Source organism: Hypanus sabinus, chromosome 5, assembly GCF_030144855.1.
Source record: "Hypanus sabinus isolate sHypSab1 chromosome 5, sHypSab1.hap1, whole genome shotgun sequence".
Taxonomy (NCBI): domain Eukaryota; kingdom Metazoa; phylum Chordata; class Chondrichthyes; order Myliobatiformes; family Dasyatidae; genus Hypanus; species Hypanus sabinus.
Genome location: NC_082710.1, coordinates 128,212,161 through 128,233,101, shown reverse-complemented (window position 1 = coordinate 128,233,101; position 20,941 = coordinate 128,212,161). Strand labels below are relative to the sequence as shown.

At 38.3% G+C, this 20,941-nt stretch overlaps 2 long non-coding RNA genes across 3 annotated transcripts; one reads left to right on the top strand and one right to left on the bottom strand.

Moving 5' to 3' along the window:
- The first annotated feature begins 1,043 nt into the window (after nucleotides 1-1,043).
- Nucleotides 1,044-4,521, top strand: LOC132394348 (uncharacterized). The gene is made up of 2 exons (XR_009512282.1): nucleotides 1,044-3,131; nucleotides 4,154-4,521. It is a non-coding gene; the product is annotated as an uncharacterized LOC132394348 (long non-coding RNA).
- On the bottom strand, nucleotides 3,125-10,523 carry LOC132394347 (uncharacterized). Of its 2 annotated transcripts, none has more exons than XR_009512281.1 (3): nucleotides 10,432-10,523; nucleotides 7,220-7,462; nucleotides 3,125-5,249 (listed from the first exon to the last, which is right to left on the bottom strand). It is a non-coding gene; the product is annotated as an uncharacterized LOC132394347 (long non-coding RNA). The 2 variants fall into 2 exon arrangements; XR_009512280.1 differs by having other exon boundaries at nucleotides 4,664-5,249; nucleotides 7,175-7,462.
- Nucleotides 10,524-20,941: the final 10,418 nt, after the last annotated feature.

Below are 20,941 nucleotides of genomic sequence, written 5' to 3'. Positions count from 1 at the left end.
GGCCGCTGGCTACCCTCACCTGGTTTAGCCTGCCTGTCAAAGCAGTGTGCCAGGGTGTGGTATATAAACATAAATATATATATACACATATATTTGTGTTTGTGTGTTTGATGACTAGAGAGCAATATGTAACATATTTAAGTTGAGATGCATTCTATATTGAGTTGGAGTTTATAGCTAAGCAGGGAGGAATATTGTGCATTTAATATTTCAGTAATATTTGAATAATATTGTAAATATTTGATTAAGTATTCATTGTTTGCGTAATTCATTATGGGTTATATGTAAGACGTACATGAGTAGAAGACACCATTATGCCACCACGTCATAGTGAGCATCTCATCATCTTAACCCAGTGTCAGTTGTCCATTCAGAGCTGACCATGACACTCATCAATGGAGATTTTGTTTGAAACCTCTAGCTTCTTTTGGTACATATTTGGAAATAACTCTGTGCAAATATATTATGTTGCTGTTTTCTTCTGTGATCTTATTAGCTATACAAATAATTACATGAGTCAATTTCCCCAGTGCATCTGAATGGAAGGGTGTCTATGCAATCATTAAAAAAATATATAAATAAAATGGCATCAGTGCATTATTTGCGTAGAGTTATGTTATTTTTAATTGTTGCCTCATTTTTTTAATATTTATTGCTGTTAATGGAACAAACTTTTGGAACAGAATAGAAGGTGAACCTTCAGTATTATATTGTTGATCTTGTATTACTAACTGGGGATGAATTTCTAGATAACAGGTAACATAAAAGCATGCTTTTCTTTCAGCTTAACCTTATTATAAGTCATACCACTATGGAAAGGCATTGATGAATCTGAGAGAAATTGAACTATCGCAGTATTTACCACAAAATTAATTTAAATATGCAACGCGACCTTATTTTTTTGTAATTTATGTTTATGTGCTTTCTTTCTGGATTAATTGTGCAATTAAAAACTCGTAAGCATAGTCTGTTTAAATGAGAATGAATGAATCAATGTTATAGCATCCGATGTGTGATTGACTGACAAATAATTTTTTGTTGTTAAAGACACACAAATTTAATGAGCTGTCACTTATGGTACATATAAAATCGGCAGGAGGTCATTCATTTTATAATGAGCTGTTCTATGTCAGACCTACCATGTAAACAAAAACAACCTGAAGTTTCTGTTGGTACATATTGATTTTTTTCTGAATAATGCAGTTTGCACAACCATTGTGAAAAAGGCATGAACCTTAAGTTACATACAACACAGTTTGCATTTGCATTTTTTCTTTCACTTAGGTAATAGACTGGAAATATTATCATTTAACATGTGTTTTTTACGTGTTGACCATAAGTTTGTGTGCAGGAAATCCTTTGCAGGAAGGGCAATCAACAAAGAGCCATTTTCTATGTACATAAATCTCTGGAAGTTGCAGAGCATATTTGAGAGGATGGTTAAAAGTGTCTATAAAACCCTAGGTACAAAAACAGGGAGGTTGCATCAAAATGTTAGAAAGTGCTAGTTGAGCCATGACTAAAATACAGCATCAATTTTAGTCACCACACTTCAGGTAGTATTTGAAACTCTGAGGGAAGGTAGAGAAAAGATTTACTACAGTACTCCAGATGAAAACTGAAAAGTTAATCTGTTCTGCACGTGCTGGCTGACATGCTACATTTTACTATTATTTATGCTTTGTTTCAGATTTCCAGCATTTTTTTTTCTTTTTCAATATACCAAAAGGGAACAGGAATTTTCAGGTATAAGGTTAGACTGGAAAAGCTGGGTTTGATGACCTTGGAACAATAAATGGTAAAAGGAGACTTGATCATGTGATTCAAGTAATGACTGGCAAATAAGAGAGGCTCTTCCCATTAGCAAATCATTCATTAATGAGGAGAAGTTGGAAGAGGTGGGTGCAAAATAATGGAAGGATGCGAGGAAACCTATTTATTTTCTGACCAGAGTCCTTAGGATGGTGAAACTCACTGCTTGTTCAGGCAGAAATGTGATTGACATTTCAGGAAAAAACATAACTTGGAGGGTTATAGGGAATAGAGATGATAGGATTAATCTACAGACCGAACCAGTTGAGAGACCTTCTTTGGTACCACAACAAGTCTACGATTCATTGACTATTCCTGTCAAACATTGGGAATGAGTACGGATGGGATGACCTTATACATTCACTAATCCCACAAAGGTATACACTTTTCCCCACAGGCATTTTTTGAAAAGCAATTAGAAAAGCGAACCTTGGCAATCTCTCCGTCACCCACCCACTTGCCTACCCTGTGTTTATTTGTTAATCTTTGTTTATTTAAAAAAAATATATATCCTGCAACCCATAGATGCCGAGGCTAATTGTAAAGTCCCCCACCCCCCCAAACTACCACCCAGGCTGAGAAAAGCAAACTCACATTTGGTCAAGAATTGACCCTTGTTTCTTCTAGTCCATTTGCTATGAGGTGAACATGTACACTAAGACCACACAAGCAGCAATTTCTTTGCAATGTAGCTTTACTTAGTTGTGGCATCATTTCTATGGCAAACAAATAATGGGGGATAAAGCCAAGCTTTGGAGTGTTCTGCTTCCAAAATCAGTTTAAGTTGGCTGTGGAAAAGGCAATGATAAAGCTTTCACATAGAAGGCTTATCCAATGTTTCCTGGCAGACAGATTAAGAAGGGTAGTTGCCTTTTAGTATCTTTAAGGGTATAAAGAGCTTTATTGCTGTTCCTATTTAGAGCTTTAGTGACATTAAGAAAAACAGCTGCTAAATTGAGGAAGCACTAAAAAGCAGCAGTGGATAAATTAAGGTAATAGCAGGTACCTTCAAAGAGGAATAGCACTGTTTTAAAGCAATTATGTAGAAAATCTCATTTTATACCGTGTTCGGAAGCAAATTGACAGAAAGCCATCAGAGTATTTTGAAAGAAACTGTTTTGTTTAATTTGTTGAAGCTAATGGAACAATTTGAGAGAAGTCGGTGTCTGCAAAAAAACTCTGTCTTTTACTGAATTGTATTGCAAGATACAGCACTGTCTGATGTAGGCTTAGATATTTAATATTGTGCAATACGAGAAGCCAGCAAGTCTTGGATGGAGAATGATGACCTGATGTTTTCCAGCACAAGAACTTTTCAGGTGAGGAGTAAGAATATGAATACTTTAGAATATTGTAAGAAAATATTTATTAGTTGAATAGTCCACAAATAAATGTTTCATGAATATTGACTTAACCTGTACGCATATTTAGAAATTAAAGCTAACAGTGTAGTCTTAAAAACTGTACTGAGGTTGGGAGATGTATAGATTTGGATTCTGACCTCTATGACTTACTTTGCTCTTTTTTTTTGACCAAGTATCATGTCACAAAGTTTACAGCACAGAAGCCCATCAAAGTCCCATTTATACTAATCCTGTTTTATTGGAACATTATAGCACAGGAATAGGTCTTCAGCTCATGATGCTGTGCTAAGCTAAATTAATCCTTTCTGTCTGAACCATGTCAATGTTCTTCATGTGCCTATCCAAGAACCTCTTAAACTACACTACCATGAGGTGGCATAGTGTTAGCACAATGCTTCACAGTACAGGTGACCAACTTCAATTCCCACTGCTGACTATAAGGAGTTTGCACATTCTCCCCATGATCATTGCTGCTCCAGTTTCCTCCCACCGTCCAAAGACATACTGATCGTGGGTTAATTGGTCATTGTAAGTTGTCCCGTGATTTGGCACAGATTAACTTGGGGGATTGCTGGGTGGCATGGCAGGAAGGCCAGAAGGTCCTGTTCCACATTGTATCTCAATGAGTAATAACATTTAAAAAACTCTCTGTTATATTTGCCTCCAATACCAACCTTGCCACACATAACAGACATCCAGAACTCACTGTGTAAAAAAGAACTTGGCCTGCATATCTCCTTTGAAATTACTTCTTCCCAGTTTAAGCTTTCTAGTATTAGATATTTCACTCCTGGGGACAAAGATGCAGACTGTCTACTTATGTGTGGCTATGCCCCTTCATGAACTGCTTAATTATGCTTATTCTCCCTTCATCCCATACCCCAGCCCTCAGATTCTAATGGTCATTTAGACACTACTTGTAATTAGAATCAGAATCTGAAACTGACATGTATATTATGAAATTTGTTGTTTTGCAGGAGCAGTACAATGTAGTACATATACTATCCAGGACATTTTTAGGGAGTGATGCCTCAAACAGGTGGCATTTATCATTCAGGACCCCCATCACCCAGGTCATGCCTTGTTCCATTACTACCATCAGCAAGGAGGTACAGAAGCCTGAAGGCACACACTCAGCGATTCAGGAACAGCTTCTTCGCTCTGCCGTCAGATTTCTGAATGGACATTAAAACCACCAATGCTGCCTCACTGCTTTGTTTATTCCTATTCTTGCACTACTTATTTTATATTACTATTTTACTTACTCCAATTCACTTTTTTCCTGATGTTATGTACTACATTGTAATGCTGCCGCAAAGAAAATAAATCTCATGGCATACTCTGGTGATGGTGAACCTGACTGATTACTGTAAGCTACACAAAGAATGTATAAAAATAAATAGTGTAGAAAGAGAGTACAATAGTGAGGTGGTATTCATGGGTACATGCAATGTTCAGAAATCTGATGGCAAAGGAAAATAAGCTGTTCCTAAAATGTTGAGTGTGGGTCTTCAGGCTCCTGTAGCTCATCCCCAATGTTAGTCATGAGAAAAGGGCACGTTCCAGATGGTGATGGTCCTTAGTAATGGTTGTTGCCAACTCGAGGCATCATTTTTTGAAGATGCCTTTGATGGTAGAGAGGCCAGTGCCCATCATGGATGCTGACTGAGTTGACAAGCCTCTGTATCTTTTTCTGATTCTGTGCATTGGCTCCTCCATTCCACATGGTGATCCAATGGGTCAGAATGCTCAACATGGTGCATCTGCAGAAATTTTCCTAGATTCTTTGCTGACATACTAAATAATCTCAAGTTGCTAATGAAGTATAACTGCTGTTGTGCCTTCATCCTGATTGCATCGATTTGGGCTCAGGATAGATCCTCTAGGATGCTGAATCCAGGAACTAGAAGCTGCCCACTCTTTCCACTGCATTAGTTGATCCTTTGGCACGTGGAAAGGAATCTGGAAAACTTGGGAGATTCTTGCACCTTCACCCAGACAGTAATGGAGGTCAGTATAGAATTCAGTCAACACGCACAAAATGCTGGAGGAACTCAGCAGGCCAGACAGCATCTATGGAAAAAAGTACAATCGATATTTTTGGCCCAGGTCACTGGATGTGTGAGGCCGCAGCTCTGCAATCTGTATCATGTTGCCATCAAATTGGAACTCATTTGTAACAGAACAATTGAAATGACACATTTAATCCCTATTATCTATTATGACTTCAGTTTCCCATTGTTCACATACAGTTGATTAAAATAGGCAGGCTAAATGATTAACAACAGCAATTTCCATTTAAATAGGATATTTGCATAGGAAAAAATATAGCACTATTCAATGAGTCAGTGATGGAGGTGTTGAAAAGGGTGACCAAAAACAGATGAGAGAGATTTTAAGTAGAAACTTAAGTGTCAGTTGATGAGTCATGAAGGTTTTCAAGTGGAGTTCTGGAATATTTAGTTCAGACAGCTGAAACCAACCTCATCAATGGGAGAGATACATGTGTGTGTTAGAATAGGCATTGGATTATGGGGTGGGCATTTCATGATAAAATAGAACACCAGAGGCAAAATTTGATTTATTAAAACCTTGACATGTGTAAGGCTTGGGAAGATATCACCATCATAAGAGTGAAAAAGCTGTGAATGTAGTTCAAATTTGAGGTCCCACAGTATACCTTTTAGAATGTCAAAGGTGACTTACACAGGCACAAGATTTGGCTGTAGTTGTCAAGACCTTCACCTAATGACTACCTTTAAGGGGTCAGGAGGTGAGCAAGATGTCTACCCATCCAACATTTCCGCACCGCTGCTTATAGCTGAACGCTGTGGTGGTTAACCATATCGGATTGAAATGTAACATAGTAACTGGCCATTCTTCTGTATTGACAGCTGGTGTCATCACTTTGTCAGGGTTGTTTTGTTAATGGAATGAGAAGGAAATTGGTGAGATCTAGCTCCAAAAACTTGATATCCCTGGTTTTCAAGCACAGTCAGTGCAGGGAACTTATCTGAAATTATCAGAGATATCCAGCACTCTGATACTTTTGCACACTTCAATGGTTCAATATTTCAATTCAATATCAGAGAATGTCTACTCCTTACTCTTTGCAGACATCCATAAAACAGGGAGAAAAGAAACAAAGAATGTATAAAAGGAAAAGTTAGAGCCCCAAAGCTCCCCCTCCCATGCAAAAGCAGCAGCAATAGCGTCAGTCCTCCCCTCCCCTTCCCTCTGCTTGCTCCAACAGAAGCATCAGCTGCTCCACCAACCACCATGTATGGTCCCCAGGGACCATAATCTAACATCCATAAGACCATATGTCCATAAGATAGAGGAGCAGAATTGGGCCATTTGGTTCATTATATCTGCTCTGCCATTTCATCATGGCTGATCTAATTTTCCTCTCAGCCCCAATCTCCTGCCTTCTCCCCATATCCCTTCATGCCGTGACCAATCAGGAATCTATCAATCTCTGCCTTAAATGTACATAAACATTTAGCCTCCACAGCTGCCTGTAGCAATGAATTTCACGGCTTCACCACTCTTCAGCTGAAGAAATTCCTCCTCATCCCCACTCTAAAAGGACACCCCTCTATTCTGAGTGTGTGTCCTCTGGCCTTAGACTCTTCCACCATAAGGACATCCTCTCCAGATCCATTCTATCGAGGCTTTTCACCATTCAATAGCTTTCAATAAGGTCACCCCTCATTCTTCTGAATTCTAGTGAACACAGGTCCAGAGCAATCAAATTTTGTTCCTATGAGAAGGTATTCAATCCTGGAATAATTTTCATGAAACTCCTTTGAGTCCACTGCAGTTTCAACACAACCTTTCAAAGATGAGGGGCCCAAAACTGCTCACAAGCTCCAAATGAGGCCTCACCAGTGCTTTTTAAAGTCTCAGCATTACACCCTTGCTATTATATTCTAATCTTTTGAAATGAATGCTGACTTTGCATTTGCATTCATCACAGACTCAATCTGCAGCATCACCTATTCAAGTTCCCCCGACTCGAGAGTCACCCGACTCTCTCTCACCATCGAGACAAAGAGAGTGCAGAAACCTCCAACGACTGCACCCGCGGTCTGGATGTTCCATTTCCCTCGAAGCTTTAGTCGGTGACATCGGCGAGAAATCCGGTCATCCAGAGGGTCGTACCCCGAAGGCGCATGCCTTCCAAGCCACTCTCTGAGATCATGAAACACAGCCGGTTCAACAAGTTCCAAGAATGCAGGTTGAGCGTAGCTGTGGAACATGGACTCCAACCAGGATCCCAGCCACTTTGAAAAGAGAAAAGGAAACATGAGAACAGGAGATTTAAACAGTTTCATGGATGAACTGGAAGAAGTTCCCCAGGGCTGCAACAACTACTTTTAGCATCTCTCACTCCTCATTTCTGGCACTATGGGATTCTTAACCCAAAATATCTCACAGCATGATAATAACAAAGCTAGGGATTAAAATAATTACAGATTGGGATGCAAGATGTCTTTATGAATTGAAGCCCTGCATGTATATTTTAAAATGTTACGAACTCTGTTGGATTTCGAATCACAACTGAAGCTAGAGGAAGGTATCAGCAGAGTCCTGAGAGAAAAAAATCATTCTTTTTGGGGATAACTCTATTCTGGCCCTTCCTGAAAAATTTTTTGAAGATGACTGGATGTATGATTAGCTTTACACTCTATCTGCTTTTACTTCCCAGGAAAGGATGACGCAATTGATATTGGGCAGAGTAGAAAACCAGTATTTCACACTTATTGTGAGCTTCCTGTATTATTGTAGTTAATATAGCCCCAGCATGCTGGCCTCATTTGTTGGAAGAACCAACAGTGAGATGCTGGAAGGCAGAATTTTAGCCTTAGTCTTTGACCCATGTGACAAGAAAAGGGCTCATAAAACAAGAGGGGAAAAAACAGCCTGAAGTCAGCAGCTTCCTGCCATAAAAATAACTGGGAAATTCTAAATTCAAAGCAACACACACAAAATACTAGGCCTGAAACGTTAACTGTTTTTTCATTTCCAGAGATGCTGCCTGACCTGCTGAGTTCCTCCAGCATTTTGTGTGTGCTGCTTTGGATTTCCAGCGTCTGCAGACCTGTGTTCTAAATTAAAACTTCAAGTTGTGGCAAAAACATCTAAAAGCAAAAGCAGGTGTGAGATGTTTCACAGAAGAGAATCTGACAAATATCACAGTACTACCACTCTGCTATACACTATATACTGTATTGTATTTTTGTTGATTCTTGCTGACAAAGTTTTCAAACTAAATTTGATAATAAACTTCAAGAATCACAAAATAGTTTTAAGGTCTCATTTTTTATTGGGACTCATTTTCTGTTTTCTTCAGTCATTTTATCTGATGGTGACTTTTGCTTGGTTTCAGCAGAGGTTGCTGGTATAGAGGTTACCCTTGGGTGAAGGTAAAGTTCACCCCCAAGCTGCCCTCTGAATAACCTCGGGCAATGGTTGTAAATAGTCAAAACAAGTCATAAGAACAAGCTGTGTTCTACAATAGACCACTTCACTGCACAGAAGAATGGCTTTTATTGGTCTAGGAGATTTGTCATTAAAGCCTTACTGTTCGTATGCTAATACTGCCAGCTTTAATTGGCAACAGAATGTCCGAAATGGTATTCTTAGGGAAGTTGAAATAACACTCAGTGACCTTCAGTAATATGAGAATCCAAGTAAAAATACATGAGTGTTAAGTCTTGAAGAAGTTAGCAGTAAGAGCACTCACTCATGGTCCAGACTTGAAATGTTGATTTCCAGTGATCACATCAGGAACCTTGGTGTCAAGTTGCCACAGGAATTTACATCAATTAATTTTGACAAATCTACAGGCCACGCTGACCCACAGCAGAATTCCCAATGTACATACTAGCAGAGTGCAGCTAAATCCGGCCAGCAAAAGGTTTGCAAAATTTGCCCTTATATTGATTCGTGCTTTAACGTGTTTGGGTAATGCTCAACACACAGTGAAAAGCTTTTAAATATTATAGTTCTATGAATGTTCATACCTGAAGGAATTTCTCTTTTATAGGGTTAATTATAATTTAGTGTGGGAGTAAAATTTTAGATCCAGTTTTCTAAGCTGCCCAGAGCTGTCATTTCAAATATGTTGAAGTGATTATTTTGGGAGACTTTTTTTAAAATCAAAAATGGACTTTCTTCTTTCATTGTGAATTAGAATTTATAGTTATACAGCATGAAAACCAGCCCTTCAGCCCATCTAGTTCAAGCCGGCCAAGATGCCTCATCCTCACTAGCTCCATTTGTGAGCATTTGACCATAACCTTCTTTCCCTCTTTCCTATCCATGTCCCTGTCCAACAGTCTTATCAATCTGGCAGCTTATTCCACTCAAATGCCACCCTTTGTGTAAAATAGTTGCTCCTCAAGTTCTTATGAAATCTCTCCCATCTCACTTTAAACCTATGCTCTCTAGCTCCGGATCCCCCAACTCCAGGAGAAAGACTGAGTGCCCTTCATGACTTTATACATCTCAATAGGATCACCTCTCAGTCCCCTCCGCTCAAAGGAATGACGCTCTAACCTGTCCACCGTTCTGAATAACTGAATTTCTCAAGAACTGGTAGCATCCTTGTAAACCTTCTTTGCATCCATTCCATTTTAACAACATCTTCTCTATAGCGAGTTGTTGGGACTTTGTTTACTTTCGGATCCTTAAGGTACTTCTGGGAGTCAGGAATGACGAGCAGTCTTGATTCCAAGATTTCAGATTATTTCAGTGTACAGACAAACATACAAATACTAAGCAAGCTAAATAAAGAGCTGAGAAACGATGCTAAGAGGTGTAAAGACAAAGGAATAAAGAAGCCAAGATGAAAAATCTATCACTTTTACAATAAAAGGAATATGCCTTAGGTAGGGTGATATAGTTAATAGGCTACATAATTAAAACAATTACATCACATAGGTAATGTGCTCATACTGAGCCAATGAAAAATAAGAAAGGTTTAGAAAATAAGAAACCTGTTAGTTTAGCTGCTATACCTCTTTCTGCCACTGTGTGAAATACATGAGTTTGGTAAAAAGTATAAATCTTATAAAAAGTATTATTTTAAAGAACAGTGGTTTCCAACAGGGGCAACCAGAACTGACCACTATACTCCAGGTGCAGCCTCACCAGAATTACACAGCATTAGGACCTCCCAACTTTTATACTCAGCACCCTCAATTATGAAGGCCAGGATGCAAAAAGTCTTCTTCACCACCCCATTTACCTGCATTTTCACTTTCAGTGAACCTTGTGCTTGTATTCGCAGGTCTCTCTGTTCTGCAACACTCCCCTGGGCCCAGCCATTCACAGTGTAAGTCGTACCTGAATTAAACTATCATAACATACCATAGTGAGGTAAATGGCAATTTGGCACAGCCAGTAGTCAATGATTGATGCTATAAAATTGAAGCAAACAGAAGTTAAAAGTGATGTGGCAATCTTTCAATGTGGCTGGGATTTTTTAAAATACATTCCTGTTACTATCAGTACAAATGTAATTTTCCTTCATAATTTGCCACATATTTGAGTATACTACTAATGATAGGATTTTGTTAACCAACCAACATTTTTTAGGAATCCATTGCCTCAAAACTGCAAGATTCAAGCTCCCTGGTAGATGCTAGTTGACCACGTTCATCAATTATCTGCTCGTTACACCCACAGATACCTTATGTAGACCCTGGCTAGTTCTTTGTTGGCAAAGGTGGAAAGCCCTCTGACAGGATTTTTTTAGACATGAATCCCAGTTAGTGGATTCAGCATAACATCTAAAACTGTGACAAACATTAATAGATGTGTAGTGGAGAATACATTGACTGGCTGCATCTCAGCCTGGTATGGAAACACCAATGCCTTTGAATGGAAAATCCTCCAAAAAGTAGTGGATTTGGCCCAGTACACCACTGGTAAAGCCCCCACCCCCCCCCCATCCATTGACAATATCTACCTGAAATCCTGCAGCAGCCATCATCTGCAATCCTCCCCATCCAGGTCAGGCCCTTTTGTTGCCTCTGCCATTGAGTAGAAGGTACTAGAGCCTCAGGACTCACATCACCAGGCTCAAGAACAGTTACTACCCCTCAGCCACCAGGCTCTTGAATAAAAGAGGATAACTACACTCAATTTCACTTGCCCATCATTGAAATGTTCCAACAATCAATTACTTCACTTTCAAGGACATTTTATCTCATTATCTCATGTGCTCATTTATTACTATTTGTATTTGCACAGTATAGTGTCTTTTGCATTTCTAGTTGATCTTTCATTCATCCTGGTTACTATTCTATAGATTTGCTGAGTATGCCCACAAGAAAATGAATGGCATTGTTGTATATGGTGACATAAATGTACTTTGAACTTTGGTTGCTGGGCCATGAGAATGCATACAGTCAGAAATGCACAATAAAACAATGACAGAATAGCAGTCTGGTGTACAGAAATATCAAAAAAACCTCTTAAAAATAAGAGTTTACCAGTTTCTGCAAAACTATGAACACTCAAAAACTACAAAAATTAGTAAAGAATTTAAAAAAAATTTGCAGCAACTAATACTTACCTTTGTTCCTTCAGCCTCTCCATTGGCACCTGTTCACCACAAACCTTTGGCAAGATCATCATACTGAATAAGACTGACAAAACTATCCTGGGTTACATGTGTAAGCACCAGACAACTGCAGAATCAGGTATCATGGCTACAGCCTCAACACTATATGAACAGGTCCAAGCATTGTTGACTGGATTTCAAAATGACTATATGGTCACAGATCAGATATATGATGCTGTCTTCATCAGTAATGGATTTTGAGAAGAACTGTTTGTTTAGCATGTAACTACTCTCTGAGCTTAGCAAGGATGTTGCAAAGCAAGAAGGCTGAACTTGGCATTCAACAAGCTCCACTGTTTGTAAATAGATATTATGCTCACCGTTACTCCTTGAATTTACTATAAACATATGAATTATGCTGTGTATTTAAATAAGGGCTTTCAATTATATAGTGTTTTTCCCTACCTCTTAAAGATGTGTCAAAGTGAACTTGGTGTGACTTTGAATGACTAATCTGAGTTTTCATGCAATTTATTGGTCTACAATAAATCATTGGTAGATGCCTAGTATGAGGTACTTGGGGGAAATGGGAGATAATAATGTTTAAGAGGTACTTGGACAGGCACATGAACAAGAATGAAATAGAGGGATATAGATCATGTGCAGGGAGATGTGATGAGTTTAAATTGCATTATAGTAGGTACATCATGATCTGAAGGGCCTTTTTCTTTGCTATCCTGGCCTATGTTCTATGTTTGCACAGTAATTTCCAAAATTTCAGGTCAAAGTTGAGCTTATTGTCACATACACAAGTGTTTGTATGCACAGGGGAAATGAGAAAATTATTTGCAGCAGCATTGTAGGTGCATAGAAACACATGAGCAACATTCACAAGACAAAATACAAATTAAACATAGATTGAGAAAGGATTCAGTGCTGTCCCAGCATATATGAGGAATAAGCACTTCCCGGGCTTCCAGCCGAGTCAGGTATCAATTTTAACCAACATTTTGATGACAAACTCTGTCATCTTCTTTTCTTCAAGTATGATGATCCTTGAGGAAGGTGGCAGAGTTTCTCATTGAAATGTCATTTATGGTCGATTCCTGTACCTAACTGGAAACCTGAGAAGAGTTGATTATATAAAATTTTACAAGTAATATACAATCTCATCCATGCTTAAGTAAATTGGTTCTATTGATTTATTGGCTGCACTACACTGGACCAATACACCAACGCACCTTCAAAATATGTTTATCAGATTATCTGATGATCTGACATCTACAGCAATATATTATGAAGGAAGGACGGTCTAGAAATTCTATTGTGTATAGTAATGTTTTCATGAGATTCACTGTGGAATTTCATTGAAAACCTACATATTAAATGTGCTTCAGCATTCTGTGCGTGTACATGAAGCTCCCTCAAGTTCATTCTCTGTTCACCATGCCAAGGACATGTTGTATCTCGAGCCACTACTCTTCTGATAATATGGCAGGAAGGATGTGATAGCACCAAAGACGGAGCAGATAAGATAATCAACAATTCAGCCAGAACAGTTTTATTTTTTCAGGAGACATTGGCTAAACTGGATTTGTTTTCTTTGGAAAAAAAGTTAGAGGAAATTTAATCAAGACGTCTAGACATGTAAATAGAAAGACCTTATTTCTTTTTAATATAAGTGTCAATAGGCAGGAGCATCAATTTAAAGCAATTGGTCAGAGGATTAGTGGGTTGGGTTTAGGGGCAGGAAATAAAAACAAACTAATTCTTCAAGGCATTCCGTAAAGACTTAGGAAGAAATTTTAAGTAACATACTTACTTTTGTTCCTTGCAGCCTGTCCATTAGCACATATTCAGCAAAAATCTATGGAGAGTTCATTGTCAAGATGCTCATTTGTCACTCAGACCAGACATCAGAATGGGAAAGAAATGTGATTAAGTGACTTTGACAGTGGAATGATTGTTGGTGCCAGACGGTTTAGCTTGAGTTTCTTAGAAACAGCTCATCTTCTAGGATTTTCACACACAAGAGTCTCTAGAGTTTGCAGAGAATTGTGTGAACAAAACAAAACATCCAGTGAGCAGCACTTCAGTAGGTGAAGATGCTTATTTAATCAGAAAGGTCAGAGGAGAATGGCCAGACTGGTTCAAACTGACAGGAAAGTGACAATAACTCAAATAACTGCATATTACAACAGTGGTGTGCAGAAGAGCATCTTTGAACATACAGTACATTGAACCTTGAAGTGGATGGGCTGCAGCAGCAGAAGACCAACAACATGCATGCAATAATCACTTAAAGTACAGGAGGTACCTAATAAAGTGGCCACCGAGTGTTAATTGAAATAGTAAAATTGCTTCAAAATGTTATTCAGAATTGGGCTTTGTACTCTCCTGTGATCATAAAGTTTTGTGTCAAGATCTGTTGCAAGCTCAAAGTAAATTTATTATCAAAGTATGCATGTGGTCATAGAAAAATACAGCACAGAAACATGAACATTGGCCCATCTAGTTCATGTCAAACTATTTAAGTTGCCTCCTTCCATTGACTTGCCCCAGGACCATTGCCCTCCAAATCCCCACATGCATGTACCTATCCAAACTTCTCTTAAACGTTGCAATTGAGCTTGCATGTACCACTTGCACTGGCAGCTCATTCCACACTCTCATGACCCTCTAAGTGAAGAAGTTTCCACTCATGTCCCCCTTAAACTTTTACCTTACACCTTTAACTCATGACCTCTTGTTGTTGTCCCATCCAACCTCAGTGGAAAATGCATGCTTGCATTTACCCTATCTACATTCCTCTTAGTTCTGTACACCTCTATCAAATCGCCCCTAAATCTCCTACTTACCATGGAATAAAGTCCTAACCTATTAACTCTTTCCTTATTACACAGGACATCCAGACCCCACAACAGCCTTGTAAATTTTTGCTGTACTCTTTCAACTTTATTAACGTCTTTCCTATAGGTAAGTGACCAAAACTGCACACAATTCTCCAAATTAGGCCTTATGCAACTTCAACGTAACATCCCATCTCCGTTACTCAATACTTTGATTTACGAAGGCCAATGAGCCGAAAGTTCTCTTTACGGTCCTATCTATCTGTGACACTACTTTCAACAAATTATAGACCTATATTCCCATATCCTTTTGTTTTACCATACTCCTCAATGCCCTACTGTTGCTATGTACCTTTGGATTCATTTTCTTGCAGGCATAGCAAAACAACTTTTTTTTACACTATGACAAAAAGGAAATTCGATGGAATGTTACTAAAAGCTGTACATAAACAAAGAATGACAAAAAAACCATGTTCAAAATAAAATATTATAAAAGGACATTTAATTGTAGAAAATTTAGTTATAGAAGGAGAATTAAATAAATTAAATTGCTATTTCTCAGTCAGGCTATCAAGATCATCAATATCCTTTTTAAGTCCAAAACCATTTTCCTCTCTGTTAAGTACAGGATCAAAGCAACCTTCTTTAAAATGACGCTTATGTTTTTAAATCTTAACCGTTATCACAGATAACAAAAAAAAGTAGAACTTCAATGGTAGCAGCTTCCAAAAAAAATCTTACCTCAAAACATGACCTTTGCTAATTTTCGATAGGTTTCTTAAATTCCATTGCAATTCTTTTGCTTTGTTGACCTTGTAAAAAGCCTTGTAGGAATACATTTAGATTTTATCAAGCACTCTTCCCTCATCAACAGCCCCTGTTATTTCCTCAAAAGAATCAATGAGGCACCAAATATGAGTTTTTCTCAGCAAGTGTTTCATTAGTATTAAAATAATTAGAAAAAGAAGAGAAGGCCTCTCCAGAAGGTGGAGTCCTAAATTGTGGCAATACAAATTCTGATGGTATTAGACAGACATTTGCCTCGGTTGATTGGGAAAGTTTGCTAGCGGGTAACAGGGCACCTAGAAATGGGAGGCTTTTGAAAATAAGATAGGGAGCGTTGAGGATTAACATATTCTGATTGGACAAAAATACAAGGCTAGCCAAATTAGAGAACCATGGATGATGAGTGATAATATGAATCATTTGAGGAAAAGGAAGCAGGCATTTGCCAAGCATAGGTAATTGGATTCAAATCTTCTTTGAGAATCCTAAGGGTTTATAAGGGATGTAGGAGTATATTTGAGAAAGAAATTAGGAGGACAAAAAAAATGGAATACAAGATATCCATGGCATATAAAATAAAAGAGAATCCTAAAAAAAAGATATCTGTCATTATGAGCAACAGGAAAACTAAGGAGAGATTAAGGCTTCTTATGTGTCCTTGTCTGTGAGTGAAGATGAGCGAAGTCTTAAATGAATATTCATCTGTATTTACTGAGGAGGTCAGGGAAGAGAATATTAATATCCTGAAACTTGTTGACATTATAAAAAGGTGTTGGTCATATTGACAGGAGATTCTGCAGATGCTGGAAATCTAGTTCAACAAAGGTATAATAGTTAAGGAACTCAACAGGTCAGGCAGCATCTGTAGAGGGAATTAAACAGTCGATGTGTCGGGTCGAGACCATTCAACAGGACTAGAAAGGAAAAGGAAAGCAACCAGAATAAGAAGTTAAGCTGGAGATTGAAGGAGAAGGAGTACAAGCGGGAAGGTGATTGGTGAAGACAGGTGAGGAGGGAGGTAGGTGGATGAAGGATGGGAGATGAAGTGAGAAGCTGTGAAGTGATAGGTGGAAAAAGTTAAAGGGTTGAATAAGAGGAAATCTGATAGGAATGGAAGGTGGATTATAGGAGAAAGAGAAGGAGGAGGGACACCAGAAGAAAGTGAAGAGGAGTGAAGTGAAGTGTGAAGGGGGTTCCTACCAAGGGGAACAGAAAGGAAGAGAGGAGAGAGAAGTTGTTGGAAACTGGAGAAATCATTGTTCCTGCTGTCAGGTTGGAGGTTACCCAGAAGGAATATAAGGTGTTGCTTCTCCAACATCATGGACTGAAGGGAATGCTCCTGTGCCATACTATTCTATGTTCTATGTTCTATAGGCTTCTACCGATCAATCTAGAAAATTGCCCAGGAATGTCATGTTAACTAAAATGCAGGATAAATCAATACCAGTTAATTGTGTTCCAACCAGTTTGCTCTCAATCATCAATTAAATGATAGAAAGTGTTGCTGACAGTGCAATCAAGTGATCATTGATAGCACTGGACAATAATGATTTTGCTTCCTAAATACTTTGGTGTGAAATTTGGGCTGTTGATTATGAAAATTACTGTGAAATGTTCCTATCACGCACCATTTTTTTCAAATCGCCTATATTTGTTATTTCAATTCATAATTCAAGTCAATTAAAATGTTGCCCACAATGCAAGCTGAAAAGTCTTCCATCTTTTCCAGGCATGCCTGTTCATGCATCAGCAGCGTGGATGCTATGTGGCAGGACAGGTTTAAAAAGATTATAAATTTCCATGAAGGATTTTGATATTTGAAACAGAAGTTTTCCAGAATAACTGATGCCAAGATTAAGGAAGTAATTTTTGTTGGTCAACAAAACCAAAAAGGTCCTCAATGACAGGCAATTTGAAGAACTTCTAGTAGGACTGGAGAAAATTGCATGGAAGGCATTCAAAGATGTTGAAAATTTTCTTGGCAACTACAGAGCACAAAACAATGTGCAACTGGTTGACAACATGCTTCAAGCATACAAAATCATGACACACAAAAAGGCACTAGTTTCCTTTTCTGCATTCCTACTTAGACTTCTTTGAAAATCTTGGTGACGTCGGTGACAAGCGTGGTGAATGTTGTCAATAGGAGAAATGGTATCGGGGTCAACAGGATTCCATCAATGCTGACTGATTACTTAAACAAGAAGCCTCAGACTCTGAGTACCAACAAAAATTATCTATAAAAAATTTTCAGCTTACTTGAACTATTGCAAAGCATCGATACTGTTACGCAGATAAAACACATTATATTCAATAGAAGTTAATTTCTTGTTTCTCCAAATTCCTACATGATATAAGAAGTCTGAATTTATTTTCACGTTCAGCTTCAAGTGGTCTATCATAAACATAAAACATTTATGAAAAATGACACTTTTGAAAAAATTGTGGTCCGGTGTAAGCTGCTCACCAACGTGCTATGGGTTTTGCCAGGACCACTTGACACTGGCCTCCATTGAAGCCTCATGGGCAAAGACCTGAATTCCAGAACAGAACAAAGGTGCTGCTTTCAATACAAAGGCAATATTTGACTGGCGCCAATATCAAGGAGACCTAGTAAAACTGAAATCAGTAGATATCATTGATAAAACAGTCCAATAGTTATAATCCTACCATTCATCAAAGGAGATAGTGATGGGTATTGGTGGTCAATATGCCTATCCTTAAGTCATCATGGCAGGTTTTTGGGTCCAACCATATACAGTTGTTTTATCAAAGATCTTCTTTCTATCATAAGGTCAGATGTAATGATGTTTGCTAATGGTTGTACAACATTCAATTCTCTTTACAATTCCTTAGCAAATGAAGTAATCCATTCCTGCATGCAGCTTGACTGAGACAACATTCAGGCTTGAGTTAATAAGTAGCAAAGGTAATATTTGTGACAGAATATTTCCTTTTTTGAGGAAGAGAGTTCCTGACCACCTATCCTTAACTTTCAACGATGGTATCATCACAGAATTTCCCACCATGAAAATACAGTTGTCACCATTGAGCAGGAACTGATATGGATTAATTACAGAAATACAACTGCTTCAATTGTAAGTTGGAGGTTTAGGAATCCTTAAGTAAGTGACTTTCATCTTGATGCATTAAACACTTTTCACAAGCAAGGCACATTTCAAATGCTGATGGCATAATCTCCACTTGCCTGGATAAGTACAGTTTCACCAACATTCATGATGCTCAACACCATCATTCATCCCATTGCAACATGCTTCACTGGTACCTCATCAACCATCCTCAATGACTTTCCTTCCATTTCCTCTATTACAAGTGCAGAGTGCTTAAGGTATTTGCAACCTGCAAAATGCACTGCACTCATCCTTGGCTACATTTGCAGAATATCTCAAGTCTGTAACCTCTGTACTAAAGAGGACATGGAGGGCAAGGACCTTGAGCGCATGGAAACACCATTGCCTGAGGTTGCAGTTGTGCATCATGCTGACTCAGAAATATGTCAGTTTTCTTTTATTGTCACTTGGGATACATTGTGGAATTTCATAGCCAATTGCAATGTGGGAGCTTTATCTGAGGAACTGCAGCAGTTCACAAAGTGAGCTCACCATCAGACAGCTTTTCATGGACAACTAAGTACTGGCAGTGAACAGCAGCACTTGTCTGAAGCCCGGATTCCCTCCAAGTAATCAATGAATAAAATGCGTGTGCTTTTTGGTTAAAATACATTATTACTCCAGCAAAACTGTGAAATTGCCAGATATGCCAAATTTTTCATAAGCATTTCTTAAAGGATCTTTGACTTTATTCAGAGTAAAACACAAATGACCCTCCACAAAGCCAATCTGAACAGATTTTTGTTATATTATCGTTGGATACACAATATTTTATCCAATATGTTTGCATTTAAAGTACACTCAGTGGTGACTTTATTGTCTACCTGTACTGCTGCTCATTAACGCAACCATCTAATCAGCCAATCACGTGACAGAAACTCAATGCATAAAAGCATACAGACATGGTCAAGAGGTTCAGCTGTTTTTCAGATCAAGCATCAGAATGGTGAAGAAATGTGATTAAGTGACTTTAACCATAGATGATAGTTAGTGCCAGATGGAGCAGTTTGAGCATCTCAGAAACTGCTGATAAGCAAGGATTTTTATGTACAACAGTCTTTAGAGTTTACAGAGAATGGAGTGAAAATCAAAAAAACATCCAGAAAGTGGCAGTTCTGTAGATGAAAATGGCTTTTTAATGAGAGAGGTCAGAGAAGAATGACCAAGATGGTTCAAGCTGACTGGAAGGCAAATAACCACATATTACAATCATGCATGTAGTATAGGAGAGCATCTTGGAACATACAACACGTCGAACCTTGAAGTGGATAGGCTACAGCAACAGAAGACCATGAACATACGCACAGTGCTCAGCTGATTATGTAATTAGGAGTTCCCTTATAAAGTGGCCACTGAAAGTATAATTTTCCCAGCTGAAGGGTATAATTTCTATATCAGTTCTGATGAAGGTTCTCGCCCCAAAATGTTGAATGTTTATTCATTTCCACAGATAACCTGCTGAGTTCCTCCAGCTTTTTGTGCATGTTGCTATAGTTTCTATAATGTGCTTTATAAAGATAATTTTTGACATTCTAGTTTATAATAATAAAGTCTGAAGCTAATGTATTCTGAGATCTAGGAGCACAAAGCAGTTAGAGATTCTTTGCTATAGTAACTTTAAGAAATGCCCTTTATTACAGACCAAAGCATTGGTGGAATGCACAGCAACAAGGACTAGAACAGCAGCAAACATTATCCACAACCTGCACGCCACCCCCCCACGTCAGCGTTTATGAGGAAACAGTACTTTATAGCAGGATGTACCATTCCACTGATTCACTTAAAAGGAAAAGATTTGAATAATTAATATTTTGACCTTATAATTATACCATACATAGATCAGCATTTAGTGTTTAATATTTCTGAATGCAGCTATGGAGGCATTAGTCCATATATTTTGCAAGCTAACCCCTGAGATAAAATAGCTGACTTTAGAGTTAACGTGATATTGTGCTAATCTTTATATCTGGGAAGATAAGATCTGATATGTGAAGTCAATTCATGTGGATTCCCCTATTACGAAAACGTAATGGAGAAAGATGATTGTCGTGTAAGTTAGGGAAGATTGATTGTGAGATGCTCTGCTAAGGTCCCTTAGTTGGCAGTCTTTGATATAACTTACAGACTGCATTTTCAGCATGAGTGCAAGCGTGTGTGTGAGTGCATCAAATGTATGTGTGTAACTTTCTGTGTCTGTGCATGTGATGCTAAATTGGGATTTATTTTTGTTGAACCAGGCAGTCATCTTAAATTTGAAAAGAGAGGGTAAACAGGTTTGAGGCTAGAATACATTAGAAGCAGAATCTATGCACCATGTCCGGATTTACCATTTTCACCTCTGTGTGTATTGAACTCATTCTGAGCTAAAAGATATGAGTGTTTTTTTAACTGGGCTTTCAATATTATCAAGAATTGGTTCTTATG